Source organism: Ranitomeya imitator, unplaced genomic scaffold (assembly GCF_032444005.1).
Source record: "Ranitomeya imitator isolate aRanImi1 unplaced genomic scaffold, aRanImi1.pri SCAFFOLD_671, whole genome shotgun sequence".
In the NCBI taxonomy this organism is placed as follows: domain Eukaryota; kingdom Metazoa; phylum Chordata; class Amphibia; order Anura; family Dendrobatidae; genus Ranitomeya; species Ranitomeya imitator.
The window spans coordinates 28,009-42,472 of NW_027193979.1; the positions used below are offsets into that span (position 1 = coordinate 28,009).

General features: G+C 55.6%; 1 non-coding gene across 1 annotated transcript; it reads left to right on the forward strand.

Annotated features, from left to right (window-relative positions):
• Window positions 1–7,372: 7,372 nt before the first annotated feature.
• On the forward strand, window positions 7,373–7,524 carry LOC138654465 (5.8S ribosomal RNA). Its single transcript, XR_011316311.1, has one exon. It is a non-coding gene; the product is annotated as a 5.8S ribosomal RNA (ribosomal RNA).
• The last annotated feature ends 6,940 nt before the right edge of the window (window positions 7,525–14,464 follow it).

Consider the following 14,464-nt stretch of genomic DNA (forward strand, 5'->3'; position numbering starts at 1 on the left):
GACAGCCATGACCGCGGCGAAGCACTTTGGGCGCGGCCGGGATGCGCACACCCCGCTCACCACGTTTCAGTCGCTGGCTGAGTGGACTCCGTAGGGGGGCTTAATAGTCGGAGGGGGGCTTAATAGTCGGCCCTGCGGAAGTCGGTGGAGGGCTTAATAGTCGGCCCTGCGGAAGACGGAGGGGGCTTAATAGTCGGCCTGTGGAGGTTGTCTGTGGGCTTAATAGTCACCCTGAGTACGCCATAGCGACTCTCCAAGGTGGGGGCACAGTGTGCGTTCCATGGGCGGAAAGTTTAATTTTGAGCGAAAAACCGTATTTTCGCACTGTAAAAAATGTCAGACTTCCAGGCGGGGGAAAACCGCAGGAGGCGTACCGAGGAGGCTTCCAGGAGCCTGGGGAAGATTTTCCAAAAGTGTCCTTGACACTTAGAAATATTTTGAAAAAAATCACGATTTTGTGAAAATTGACACGTTTCCCCTACTTCCACGCCAGGGGGGCGTCAATATGTTGTGAGGTACCCCAGGACAGTCGCCTAAATGTGGGTGAAGTTTGCGAGTCACGGGCGCAAAGTCGAATTTTGGGTGAAAAACCGCGTTTTCATACTCTAAAAATTTCAGACAAGTGTCAGACTTCCAGGCAGGGAGAAACCGCAGGAGGCGTACCGAGGAGGCTTCCAGGAGCCTGGGGAAGATTTTCCAAAAGTGTCCTTGACACTTAGAAATATTTTCAGAAAATCACGATTTTGTGAAAATTGACACGTTTCCCCTACTTCCACGCCAGGGGGGCGTCAATATGTTGTGAGGTACCCCAGGACAGTCGCCCAAATGTGGGTGAAGTTTGCGGGTCATGGGCGCAAAGTCGAATTTTGGGTGAAAAACCGCGTTTTCATACTCTAAAAATTTCAGACAAGTGTCAGACTTCCAGGCAGGGAGAAACCGCAGGAGGCGTACCGAGGAGGCTTCCAGGAGCCTGGGGAAGATTTTCCAAAAGTGTCCTTGACACTTAGAAATATTTTGAAAAAATCACGATTTTGTGAAAATTGACACGTTTCCCCTACTTCCACGCCAGGGGGGCGTCAATATGTTGTGAGGTACCCCAGGACAGTCGCCCAAATGTGGGTGAAGTTTGCGAGTCATGGGCGCAAAGTCGAATTTTGGGTGAAAAACCGCGTTTTCATACTCTAAAAATTTCAGACAAGTGTCAGACTTCCAGGCAGGGAGAAACCGCAGGAGGCGTACCGAGGAGGCTTCCAGGAGCCTGGGGAAGATTTTCCAAAAGTGTCCTTGACACTTAGAAATATTTTCAGAAAATCACGATTTTGTGAAAATTGACACGTTTCCCCTACTTCCACGCCAGGGGGGCGTCAATATGTTGTGAGGTACCCCAGGACAGTCGCCTAAATGTGGGTGAAGTTTGCGAGTCACGGGCGCAAAGTCGAATTTTGGGTGAAAAACCGCGTTTTCATACTCTAAAAATTTCAGACAAGTGTCAGACTTCCAGGCAGGGAGAAACCGCAGGAGGCGTACTGAGGAGGCTTCCAGGAGCCTGGGGAAGATTTTCCAAAAGTGTCCTTGACACTTAGAAATATTTTGAAAAAATCACGATTTTGTGAAAATTGACACGTTTCCCCTACTTCCACGCCAGGGGGGCGTCAATATGTTGTGAGGTACCCCAGGACAGTCGCCCAAATGTGGGTGAAGTTTGCGAGTCATGGGCGCAAAGTCGAATTTTGGGTGAAAAACCGCGTTTTCATACTCTAAAAATTTCAGACAAGTGTCAGACTTCCAGGCAGGGAGAAACCGCAGGAGGCGTACCGAGGAGGCTTCCAGGAGCCTGGGGAAGATTTTCCAAAAGTGTCCTTGACACTTAGAAATATTTTCAGAAAATCACGATTTTGTGAAAATTGACACGTTTCCCCTACTTCCACGCCAGGGGGGCGTCAATATGTTGTGAGGTACCCCAGGACAGTCGCCTAAATGTGGGTGAAGTTTGCGAGTCACGGGCGCAAAGTCGAATTTTGGGTGAAAAACCGCGTTTTCATGCGCTAAAAATTTCAGACAAGTGTCAGACTTCCAGGCAGGGGGAAACCGCAGGAGGCGTACCGAGGAGGCTTCCAGGAGCCTGGGGAAGATTTTCCAAAAGTGTCCTTGACACTTAGAAATATTTTCAGAAAATCACGATTTTGTGAAAATTGACACGTTTCCCCTACTTCCACGCCAGGGGGGCGTCAATATGTTGTGAGGTACCCCAGGACAGTCGCCTAAATGTGGGTGAAGTTTGCGAGTCACGGGCGCAAAGTCGAATTTTGGGTGAAAAACCGCGTTTTCATGCGCTAAAAATTTCAGACAAGTGTCAGACTTCCAGGCAGGGGGAAACCGCAGGAGGCGTACCGAGGAGGCTTCCAGGAGCCTGGGGAAGATTATCCAAAAGTGTCCTTGACACTTAGAAATATTTTCAGAAAATCACGATTTTGTGAAAATTGACACGTTTCCCCTACTTCCACGCCAGGGGGGCGTCAATATGTTGTGAGGTACCCCAGGACAGTCGCCTAAATGTGGGTGAAGTTTGCGAGTCACGGGCGCAAAGTCGAATTTTGGGTGAAAAACCGCGTTTTCATGCGCTAAAAATTTCAGACAAGTGTCAGACTTCCAGGCAGGGGGAAACCGCAGGAGGCGTACCGAGGAGGCTTCCAGGAGCCTGGGGAAGATTATCCAAAAGTGTCCTTGACACTTAGAAATATTTTCAGAAAATCACGATTTTGTGAAAATTGACACGTTTCCCCTACTTCCACGCCAGGGGGGCGTCAATATGTTGTGAGGTACCCCAGGACAGTCGCCTAAATGTGGGTGAAGTTTGCGAGTCACGGGCGCAAAGTCGAATTTTGGGTGAAAAACCGCATTTTCATGCGCTAAAAATTTCAGACAAGTGTCAGACTTCCAGGCAGGGGGAAACCGCAGGAGGCGTACCGAGGAGGCTTCCAGGAGCCTGGGGAAGATTATCCAAAAGTGTCCTTGACACTTAGAAATATTTTGAAAAAATCACGATTTTGTGAAAATTGACACGTTTCCCCTACTTCCACGCCAGGGGGGCGTCAATATGTTGTGAGGTACCCCAGGACAGTCGCCCAAATGTGGGTGAAGTTTGCGAGTCATGGGCGCAAAGTCGAATTTTGGGTGAAAAACCGCATTTTCATACTTTAAAAATTTCAGACAAGTGTCAGACTTCCAGGCAGGGAGAAACCGCAGGAGGCGTACCGAGGAGGCTTCCAGGAGCCTGGGGAAGATTTTCCAAAAGTGTCCTTGACACTTAGAAATATTTTCAGAAAATCACGATTTTGTGAAAATTGACACGTTTCCCCTACTTCCACGCCAGGGGGGCGTCAATATGTTGTGAGGTACCCCAGGACAGTCGCCTAAATGTGGGTGAAGTTTGCGAGTCACGGGCGCAAAGTCGAATTTTGGGTGAAAAACCGCATTTTCATGCGCTAAAAATTTCAGACAAGTGTCAGACTTCCAGGCAGGGGGAAACCGCAGGAGGCGTACCGAGGAGGCTTCCAGGAGCCTGGGGAAGATTATCCAAAAGTGTCCTTGACACTTAGAAATATTTTCAGAAAATCACGATTTTGTGAAAATTGACACGTTTCCCCTACTTCCACGCCAGGGGGGCGTCAATATGTTGTGAGGTACCCCAGGACAGTCGCCTAAATGTGGGTGAAGTTTGCGAGTCACGGGCGCAAAGTCGAATTTTGGGTGAAAAACCGCGTTTTCATGCGCTAAAAATTTCAGACAAGTGTCAGACTTCCAGGCAGGGAGAAACCGCAGTAGGCGTACCGAGGAGGCTTCCAGGAGCCTGGGGAAGATTTTCCAAAAGTGTCCTTGACACTTAGAAATATTTTGAGAAATTTCCGATTTTGTGAAAAATGACCCCTTTCCCCTACTTCCACCCTAAAGGGGCGTCAATATGTTGTAAAGCACCCCGAGACAGAGACCTAAGCGTGGGCAAAGTTTGGGTCTGATGGGTGGAACACTGAAAAAAACGCGATTTTCCACTTAGAACAAACATAGAACTTTCAGACTTCCAGGCGGGGGGAAAGCTCTGAAGCTGTACCGAGGACACTTCCATGGCCCCCGGATCGATTTTCAAGAACGAGTCCTTGGGACTTTGAAATTTTTCGGCGATGCGTTTTTGGCTTCCGGGAGCCGCAGAACGTTGGGAAATTCGTTCCGCTCGCCGGCTCCAGGTGTTTCGGGCTAGTCCAGGCCCCAGCTACGCCGCCTGGCCGCCAAATTTCGCAAAATCGAAAAAAAAAAAAATAGAACCGGAATGAGGAATTTCTGGCCGCCGGATCCGCCGCACAGCTCCAGGAAGTCGGACACTTTTCGGCTTCGCTCCCTTAAAGTGTGGGTCGGTGTTTCGCCATGCAAATACCCACTTTTGCACACCAGCTGCAGGATATAGGAGAGAGGGGTACCTCTCGGGCCCGACTGATTTCCGATGTTTTCGTGGTTCCTCAAGTCGGGTAGGCGGTTTGGCGAGTACCCCCCTGTTTGCATGGAAGTCCGCCCTCGCGTCGACACCAGGCTTCCGCGGCTCCAGGGGGACTCTTGCCGGTCGTCTGCCCCAAGTCAGAGACGCGTTTCCCGGGTCGCCTGAGCCTGAACGGACCCTCCCCAAGCGTGTTCTGGTTCTCCGAGGGTGACGGATGTCAGAAGGGAGGCAGATCTGGAGTCTTCGTCCCGAGGAGGGCTCCAGGAGGGCGGATTGCACCCCCTGACTCGGTCCCCTCAGAGCAGGCTTGGCGTTTCTCTGTGTCGGATGTCTCCCGCTTCCACGCCACCGGGGAGACCTATGAGAGAATCGCACTGTGACCCGGATTCCGTCTCGAGGGCGCCCGTAGCGTGTCGGAGAGGGACCTCCAGGACTATCGGGCATGTTTCTTCCCCGTCTCCCCGAGGGGAAGGATGGCAGCGGGTGGGGTTTCTCACCCATGCCCCCCACCGGCTCTTCCTCCGATCGATTTGGCTCAGCGCTCCCGGGTGGGGAGGTGGTGCCGCTCGCTCGGCCCGGGCTTTGGAGCCCGCGTCGGTCTAAGGCGGGCGGTCTCCTTCCTCTTTTACCCCCCGGGATTCAGGCACGCATCCTTGGGCGTGCACGCCGGCAGTCGCCTCCCGTTCGCAGGACGGTGGCTGCCGTGCAGAGGGGGAGTTTGACCCGAACTGTGGTACGGCAGGGGTCCGACGACCCGCGCGGGCGAATGGCGGGGCGCCCACCCACCTCGGCGTGGGGGCCCGTCGTCCGAATCGCTCCCCGCGCGGGGTAGCACAACGATCTTCTCCGAGGGCGGCCCTTTGACTTCCAGATGCGCAGCTTGCCCGCGGAGGCCCGTGCCGACCCCCACCCAGCGTCCGATGGGCGGCCTCCGCGGTGGGCATCGGCGAGAGCGGCGGCGGTGGGTGGCGCTTCCACGCCACCGCCGAGCTCCGCGTTCTCCAGTCTTTTCCCGAGCCCCTACGATAGTGGGGGGACGACAGATGCGTGGGGAGGCAGGCGGAGTGGGTTCTCACCGCGTGGTGTGCCCGGCCGAACGCCGTCGCCTTCCCCGCTCGTCCGACGTCCTCCGAGGCGGCTCGGAAGGGAGCGCGAGAGGGAGAGAGCGAGAGAGAGAGAGAGAGAGAGAGACCAAGCGGACGCCCCAGAGCGAGAAGGGAGGATGGAAAAGGGAGAGACGAGTGGGGCAAAAAGAGTTTTGGCGAAGGGGAGTACCCGGCGAACTGCCGCCCCGGGCTTCTTCTGTTCTCAACAGCGGAGGCACGGCTTTGGGGGGGAGACGCCGCTCGGTTGGGGCTCCTTTGAGGTTACGGGCAAGAGCCCGGGACGAGGGACTACGCCATAGGGCGACGCCGACACGGCCAGGCCAACTGCGCCCCCCGTGCGACCTCTGCGTCGCTGGCGGGCTCTGCGCCTGAGCCGCGGTGGACCCCGACGGCCAGCCCCCCTCTCCCACTCCTCGCGCCCGTCCGCCGGTGGGTCGAGGACCCCCCGCGGCGGAGGCAGGTCTAAGCCAGACGGAGGCCCCGCATAGGCCCCCCACCGCCCTGGCCCCTCTCCCCAGCAGCGACTCTGTGTGTCGCCCCGGGAGCGGTGGGTCACGAGGCAGGGTGGCCGTGGCGTCCTCCGAAGGCCAGTCACCTACGGCCCTCCCCGTGCAAGGGGTGGTTTTTACAACAGATGCCCTCCGATCGGGAGGCCGGGTCTAAGCCAGATGGTGGCGCCGCATAGGCCCCCCACCGCCCTGGCCCCTCTCCCCAGCAGCGACTCTGTGTGTCGCCCCGGGAGCGGTGGGTCACGAGGCAGGGGAGCCGTGGTGTCCTCCGGAGGCCAGTCACCTCGCCCTCTCCGTGCAAGGTGGGTTTTTTTCCAGACACCCTCCGCATCGGCCGCCTCGCACCGTACAGCGTGCACGATCTCCCCAGTGGCACTGCACTCGCCGTTCAGGCTCCTGTTTTCCTCCGGAAGGTGACGCCCCGGGATGCCCGCCTGCCGGCACGGACGACGAGGAGGATTTCCCTTCCTCCGGGTGCCCTTCCCGCTGCGGGGCTTCCTATCTGGCTTCTCTCCCTCGATTGATTAAGTCCCTGGCCTTTGTACACACTGCCCGTCGCTACTACCGATTGGATGGTTTAGTGAGGTCCTTGGATCGGCCCCGCCGGGTTCGGCCAAGACCCATGGTGGAGAGCCGAGAAGACGATCGAACTTGACTATCTAGAGACAGTAAAAGTCGTAACAAGGTTTCCCTAGATGAACCTGTGGAAGGATCTTTAATGGGCGAGTGAAAAATACCGATGAGGTGCAGATCAGGAGGCCAGCCGCCCGCCAAATCCCCGAAGGGTACCGAACGTGATGGGGGCGGTGGTAGGTCTCTTTCTGCTTCGCCAGGGCGCTCCGCAGGGTGGGGACGGTGAGGGCACGTGAGGACAGCGGGCGGGCGACGTCGGGAGGGTGCGGGGAGCCCCTCTCGCTCCGTCGCCCAGGAAAAAGACGCCCGGCCTCGCGCCGACGATTGTTGCCCTGCCGCTGCCTGCCGAGGAAAAATAAGAAGCCCCCCGCGTACGCGAAAGGCCGTCCCGGGTACCATTCTCCTGTGCGCTCACACACCCCTCCCCGGGGTATGTGGGTCTGGGCGGTAGGTTGAGAAGCCTCGAGCCCTCCTTTGTTCTCCTCCCCGCTGGAGGGAGGGACGGGGAGGCCGAGCGCCCGGGCAACAGGGCCGAGATTTGAAAACAACCCTCCAAAGCATCCCAGTCTTTTGCGGCCGGCTGACACGAGAGTGAAAAGGGGGGCGCCTCCGAGTGTCCCCAAACCAGAAAGCGCGACTCTTAACGGTGGATCACTCGGCGCGCGCGTCGAAGAACGCAGCTAGCTGCGAGAATTAAGTGTGAATTGCAGGACACATTGATCATCGACACTTCGAACGCACCTTGCGGCCCCGGGGTGCTCCCGGGGCTATGCCTGTCTGAGGGTTGCCCCTCCATCTATCGCCTCCATGGCGCAGCTGGGGTCCCCTCGCAAGGGTGACAACGAGGGAGGCCTGAGGCTCCGTGCCCTGATGGTCTCTTCTCCTTTATCCCTTACGTCCCCCCAAGGCCAGACTCACCTGCCCTGGGCCCACCTGATGGGGTTTACCATCGTCACTCCCCCCGTTGTGACGTGAAACCCTGTGGCGCAATGAAGGTGAAGGCCGGGGCGCTCCGGCCGAGGTGGGATCCCGCCGCCCGCTCCGGGGGGTTGACACGGCGGGTGCACCATCGGCCCGCCTCTGTCGGGGAGGTGGAGCATGAGTGCGCGATAGGACCCGAAAGATGGTGAGCTATGCCTGGGCAGGACGAAGCCAGAGGAAACTCTGGTGGAGGTCCGCAGCGACCCTGATGTGCAAATTGGTCATCTGGGTATAGGGGCGTTTGTAGATGTGCTTGGCCCGTACGGGGATCGAACCCACGACCTTGGTGTTATTAGCACCACGCTCTAACCAACTGAGCTAAATGGCCATAGGTGTGGTCCCTGGGTATAGGGGCGAAAGACTCACGGAGACCACGGGCAGACGTACAGGGGCCTGATCAACCCCTGGACCATACGGGCTGCTGTGCCTGCCGCAGGCGAGAAGCGAGAACCCCTTCGGGGCACGGAGACTACAACCGGACGTACGGGGGTCTGACCCACCCCTGGACCGTACGGTCTGCTGGCTGCTGTGCCTGCCGCAGGCGAGAAGCGAGAACCCCTTCGGGGCACGGAGACCACAACCGGACGTACGGGGGTCTGACCCACCCCTGGACCGTACGGTCTGCTGGCTGCCGTTCCTGGTGCAGGCGAGAAGCGGGAACCCCTTCGGGGCATGGAGACCACAACCGGACGTACGGGGGTCTGATCCACCCCTGGACCGTACGGTCTGCTGGCTGCCGTGCCTGGTGCAGGCGAGAAGTGGGAACCCCTTCGGGGCACGGAGACCACAACCGTACGTCCGGGAGTCTGACCCACCCCTGGACCGTACGGTCTGCTGGCTGCCGTGCCTGGTGCAGGCGAGAAGCGGGAACCCCTTCGGGGCACGGAGACCACAACCGGACGTACGGGGGTCTGATCAACCCCTGTACCGTACGGGCTGCTGGCTGCCGTGCCGTCCTCAAATTGCTTGGCCTAAACAAAAGTCAATTTTTTGTGACAACAGTGATGACCGTGACATAGCACTGGAGGTGTACCCCAAGACAGTGACCTAAGTGTGGGTGAAGTCTGTGGTTCATGGGCGGAAAGTTGAATTTTGGGTGAAAAACCATACTTTCACACTTTGAAAATTTCAGACATGTGTCAGACTTCCAGGCAGGGGGAAACCGCTGGAGGTGTACCGAGGACACTTCCAGAAGCCTGGGGAAGCTTTTCTGGAAGAGTCCTTGACACTTGGAAAATTTTGGGCAATTTTCTGAGAAAAAAAAAAATCACATTTCCCCTTACCCCCCACCCAAGAGGGGCTTCAATATGTTGCAGAGTACCCCGAAAGGGTCCCCAAAGTGGGAGAAAAGTGAGGCAAGTCAAAGAGGCAAAGATGAATGTACATTTGAATAATTTTATTAATGTCAGATAAAAATTGACATATTCACAAGGGCTTTGTTCTCCTGATTGGGATGAGCCGAATATTCTTGAGACTATACTCCTCAGTAGAATCGGATGACTCGGTATCACTTTCCGTGAGGTCTACCACCTCGTTATCCAATTCACTGGTTGATGCCATTACTGGCGACATAATTTTTGCGTCCTCATGATTTCCTGCGTTGAACACTAGCTCTTGGGCACGGCACATATCGGTCAGGGTCTTCTCCCGGTAAACTCTCTCGGCCACATCGTTTGTATGTGCCAAGTAGCGTGCAAACAAGCGCTTTTCGCAATCTGTGTATTGTGACAAAGTCCATGTCTCGCAAATCCGCCGTACAAGGTGGCTGGTGATGTTTGGGAGGTTGTAGCTACGGAGGAAAGCACATTGTTAGTACTGGTTGCTACTTATGGCTGTGGGTCACTTGACTTGTGGCTACCTTACCTTGAATGGTATCGTTTGAGTCTCATGGATGGATTTTTTATGACCTTCCCGGTACACGTCACGAAAAAGTTTGTGATAATCTTTCGGCCAAAGGTAAAGACCGGTCTGACATATTCCGCATACGCATTGAACCACTGAAAAAGAAAAAAAATATATATATGTTACTCTCCAGTCTGGGGGCACCCCTCCAAAAGGTTTTACATGGGGACAAGAGAGTGTTTTGCTCCCCACAATGAGTGGGGTTGCCTGGGTTCCCTGGCTTTGAGAAAAGCTTACCGATTCCTCTTCCTCTGAAAGTACAAAAGTTGCTACCTGAGAGGTGGAGCACTTGTGAGTCTTCACACCCACAATTGTCTTGCGTCTTCCTTGGTACGTGTGATGGATCCTCTCATTCCACTCTGAAACCTACGATGTGAAAAAAAAAGGTGGAAAAATATTGAACCGGTTCAGCAAATACCGCTGACCCACAGGGCCCGACGACTTACCGTCATGTTACGAACAACACCTGGTCTTTGGAGATGTTTTAGAATCAGAAGGGCCTCGAGGTACAGTACCACTTCCCGGCGATCTACTTCTGATCCGCCATCTGTCACAGCCTCGATGCTAGCTAGAAATGTTGGCCTTGCCTCCTCCAGTATAATCTGGCAGTCCTTGGGTGACTTTGATGGCTTCATCAATAGATCGTACCTGTGGGGAAAAATAAAGGCAATTAACCAACATCCAAGGTTTGGTAACAATGCGCTGAATATTGGCTCTTTTGAACGGTGTACCTTTTACTTACAGACTCTCGGCAGGCTCCCTTGTACAATGATTTCTGAAGGTCTGTTGTAAAATTCATGAACACTTCGCATGCCTTATAAAGTTGAGGATTCTCTAGTCTCAGTTTGGTAGCCCTCATCTGATACATGGTAAATCTCCGTATATGCTTCAACATTTTGAGGGAGGTCTGGCTCGATAGATGGAGTTTTCCAAGTTGTTGAAAAAAATTATTAACCTGGTTTGGTTTTACGAGGTACTCCAGAGTTACAGATTTTGGGTTCACAAAAAATAGAAACCGTGCTACGTTTGATACCTCCTGTTGACAGTTTGGGACCCCATGGGTAATTGTTAGGTACGAGTGGAACCCCTTTAACATGGGGTGATTCAATGAGTGACGCTTGTACAATCCGGCGGCCTTGGTAGCCGTGCGGTTTTTGTCTTTCCATTCCCTTTTCTGGATACTTAAATTGCTGCCATCCATGACCTCCTCATTGCCTATGCGGTCAGAAATGCTCCCTGTGTGGTCAGGCTCAGGGCACGGGTCTCCCTCCCGACTGTCTACCGGCCGTAAAAGGAAAGGCACATCCATCTCATCCGAATCTAGCTTTGGCGTGGGGCATGGGTCTCCCTCCCGACTGTCTACTGGCCGTAAAAGGAAAGGCACATCCATCTCATCTGAATCTAGCTCTGGCGGGGGGCACGGGTCTCCCTCCAGACTGTCTCCCGGCCGTAAAAGGAAAGGCACATCCATCACATCTGAATCTAGCTCTGGCATGGAGCCTGGGCGGAGCTCCGGATTGTCAGTTGGTACCTGAGCGGGCCCTTCACAGGTCAGTGGTGTGATTTGTGACTCAAACCTAGGCTTGTTTGCTATCAAAAAGCCGCGACCTTCTAAGAAGGCTACAGTCTCCTCCAAGGATTGGAGGGGCTTGAGCTCACTGAATTGGATTGTTGTCCCCTTGTTGGCGATACAGCGAAGTTGATACTTTGCGGAGGCTATGGCGGTTTTTATCTCCGAATCACCGTGTGACCTCAGGCATACCCTTCTCAGATGTGTGGATATATATTTGGTTACCCTGTGGCACACGGGGCATGTAAGTGGTGTCCGTGGGTGCCTGCGGGGGAGACACAAGCAATAAAACCGGTCACCTTGCCAGCAAGTGTACAACTCCACTACAAGGTACATTCATGTGTCTCTACGTGGCCGACAAATGTCTTCTACTCACCGCTCCATTGCGAAGGGTTTCCCGCAGTCAAACAGAGCGTCTCGTAATAGTTTATTAAAGTGCCGTGTTTCTCTGTGTCTTGAACTGTGGCAAATGATTTTCCTCCGCGCGAGTCAGCCACGCAGGTGAAAGACGCCAGCTGAGGTGATTGAAATTAACCGGATGTGTTTTGCCGTACTCTGATATAGGTCACCACGGGGGTTGAGTCAGCCCAGGGGGTGGCACCTCCACGGTCGCTAAACATCCGTAGGGTTGATGATATATCCCTCACCTGATCCACCTGCTGTAATCACCTATACGGCATCACGGGGGATGACTCAGCCCCAGGGGTGGCACCTGACCGGATCCACCTGCCATAATCGCCTATACGGCATCACGGGGGATGACTCAGCCCCAGGGGGTGGCACCTACACGGCTGTCGATCAGTCATATCTGTAACGGATTGGGTACTAACTGGATCCATCGATCCCAGTCAAAGCACGGTGGCTCACTTGTTAGCGCTGCGGCCTTGCCGAGCTGGCGTCTCGGGTTCGAATCCTGTTGTGTCATACATTCAGAAAGGGAAAAATCTCAGGTGTTATGTCAAGGACACTTCCTTAGACATTTTTAGAAAAATTTTGAGACAATCCCGATTTTGTAAAAAAAAAAAAATCTCACATTTTCCCTACTTCAACCTCATGGGTCGTCAATATGTTGTAAAGTACCCCAAGATAGAGACCCAAGTGTGGGTAAAGTGTCTGGTTCATGGGCACAAAGTTGAATTTTCAGTGAAAATTTGTCGGAAATCCGCTGTGGACATTGGCTGGGCGCGTGACCCGAATGAGAGAGGCGAATCTGGGTGACCCGAGCTTGGCAGGACCCTTCCCACGGGGGTCCTGGTTCTCTGGAGGTAATCACTGTCAGAAGGGCACATCTTGAGTCCTCACCCAGGTGAGGGCTCTCGGAAGGCGGACGCCCTTCTGTCTTTGTCCCCCCAGAGCAGGCTCGGTGTTTATCGGAAGTCTTCTGCGGACGTTGGCTGGGCGCGTGACCCGAGTGAGAGAGGCGAATCTGGGTGACCCGAGCTTGGCAGGACCCTTCCCACGGGGGGTCCTGGTTCTCTGGAGGTAATCACTGTCAGAAGGGCACATCTTGGGTCCTCACCCAGGTGAGGGCTCTCGGAAGGCGGACGCCCTTCTGTCTTTGTCCCCCCAGAGCAGGCTCGGTGTTTATCGGAAGTCTTCTGCGGACGTTGGCTGGGCGCGTGACCCGAGTGAGAGAGGCGAATCTGGGCGACCCGAGCTTGGCAGGACCCTTCCCACGGGGGGTCCTGGTTCTCTGGAGGTAATCACTGTCAGAAGGGCACATCTTGGGTCCTCACCCAGGTGAGGGCTCTCGGAAGGCGGACGCCCTTCTGTCTTTGTCCCCCCAGAGCAGGCTCGGTGTTTATCGGAAGTCTTCTGCGGACGTTGGCTGGGCGCGTGACCCGAGTGAGAGAGGCGAATCTGGGCGACCCGAGCTTGGCAGGACCCTTCCCACGGGGGTCCTGGTTCTCTGGAGGTAATCACTGTCAGAAGGGCACATCTTGAGTCCTCACCCAGGTGAGGGCTCTCGGAAGGCGGACGCCCTTCTGTCTTTGTCCCCCCAGAGCAGGCTCGGTGTTTATCGGAAGTCTTCTGCGGACGTTGGCTGGGCGCGTGACCCGAGTGAGAGAGGCGAATCTGGGTGACCCGAGCTTGGCAGGACCCTTCCCATGGGGGGTCCTGGTTCTCTGGAGGTAATCACTGTCAGAAGGGCACATCTTGGGTCCTCACCCAGGTGAGGGCTCTCGGAAGGCGGACGCCCTTCTGTCTTTGTCCCCCCAGAGCAGGCTCGGTGTTTATCGGAAGTCTTCTGCGGACGTTGGCTGGGCGCGTGACCCGAGTGAGAGAGGCGAATCTGGGCGACCCGAGCTTGGCAGGACCCTTCCCACGGGGGTCCTGGTTCTCTGAAGGTTTTCACTGTCAGAAGGGCACATCTTGGGTCCTCACCCAGGTGAGGGCTCTCGGAAGGCGGACGCCCTTCTGTCTTTGTCCCCCCAGAGCAGGCTCGGTGTTTATCGGAAGTCTTCTGCGGATGTTGGCTGGGCGCGTGACCCGAGTGAGAGAGGCGAATCTGGGCGACCCGAGCTTGGCAGGACCCTTCCCATGGGGGTCCTGGTTCTCTGGAGGTAATCACTGTCAGAAGGGCACATCTTGGGTCCTCACCCAGGTGAGGGCTCTTGGAAGGCGGACGCCCTTCTGTCTTTGTCCCCCCAGAGCAGGCTCGGTGTTTATCGGAAGTCTTCTGCGGACGTTGGCTGGGCGCGTGACCCGAGTGAGAGAGGCGAATCTGGGCGACCCGAGCTTGGCAGGACCCTTCCCACGGGGGTCCTGGTTCTCTGGAGGTAATCACTGTCAGAAGGGCACATCTTGGGTCCTCACCCAGGTGAGGGCTCTTGGAAGGCGGACGCCCTTCTGTCTTTGTCCCCCCAGAGCAGGCTCGGTGTTTATCGGAAGTCTTCTGCGGACGTTGGCTGGGCGCGTGACCCGAGTGAGAGAGGCGAATCTGGGCGACCCGAGCTTGGCAGGACCCTTCCCACGGGGGTCCTGGTTCTCTGGAGGTAATCACTGTCAGAAGGGCACATCTTGGGTCCTCACCCAGGTGAGGGCTCTCGGAAGGCGGACGCCCTTCTGTCTTTGTCCCCCAGAGCAGGCTCGGTGTTTCTCTGTAGGATGTCCCCACCGGTTTGGTTTTTGTGTTCCGAGATGTATCCTTGCAGCTTGGCCGAAACAAACATTTGCCGTTTTCGGTGGCGACAGCCATGACCGCGGCGAAGCACTTTGGGCGCGGCCGGGATGCGCACACCCCGCTCACCACGTTTCAGTCGCTGGCTGAGTG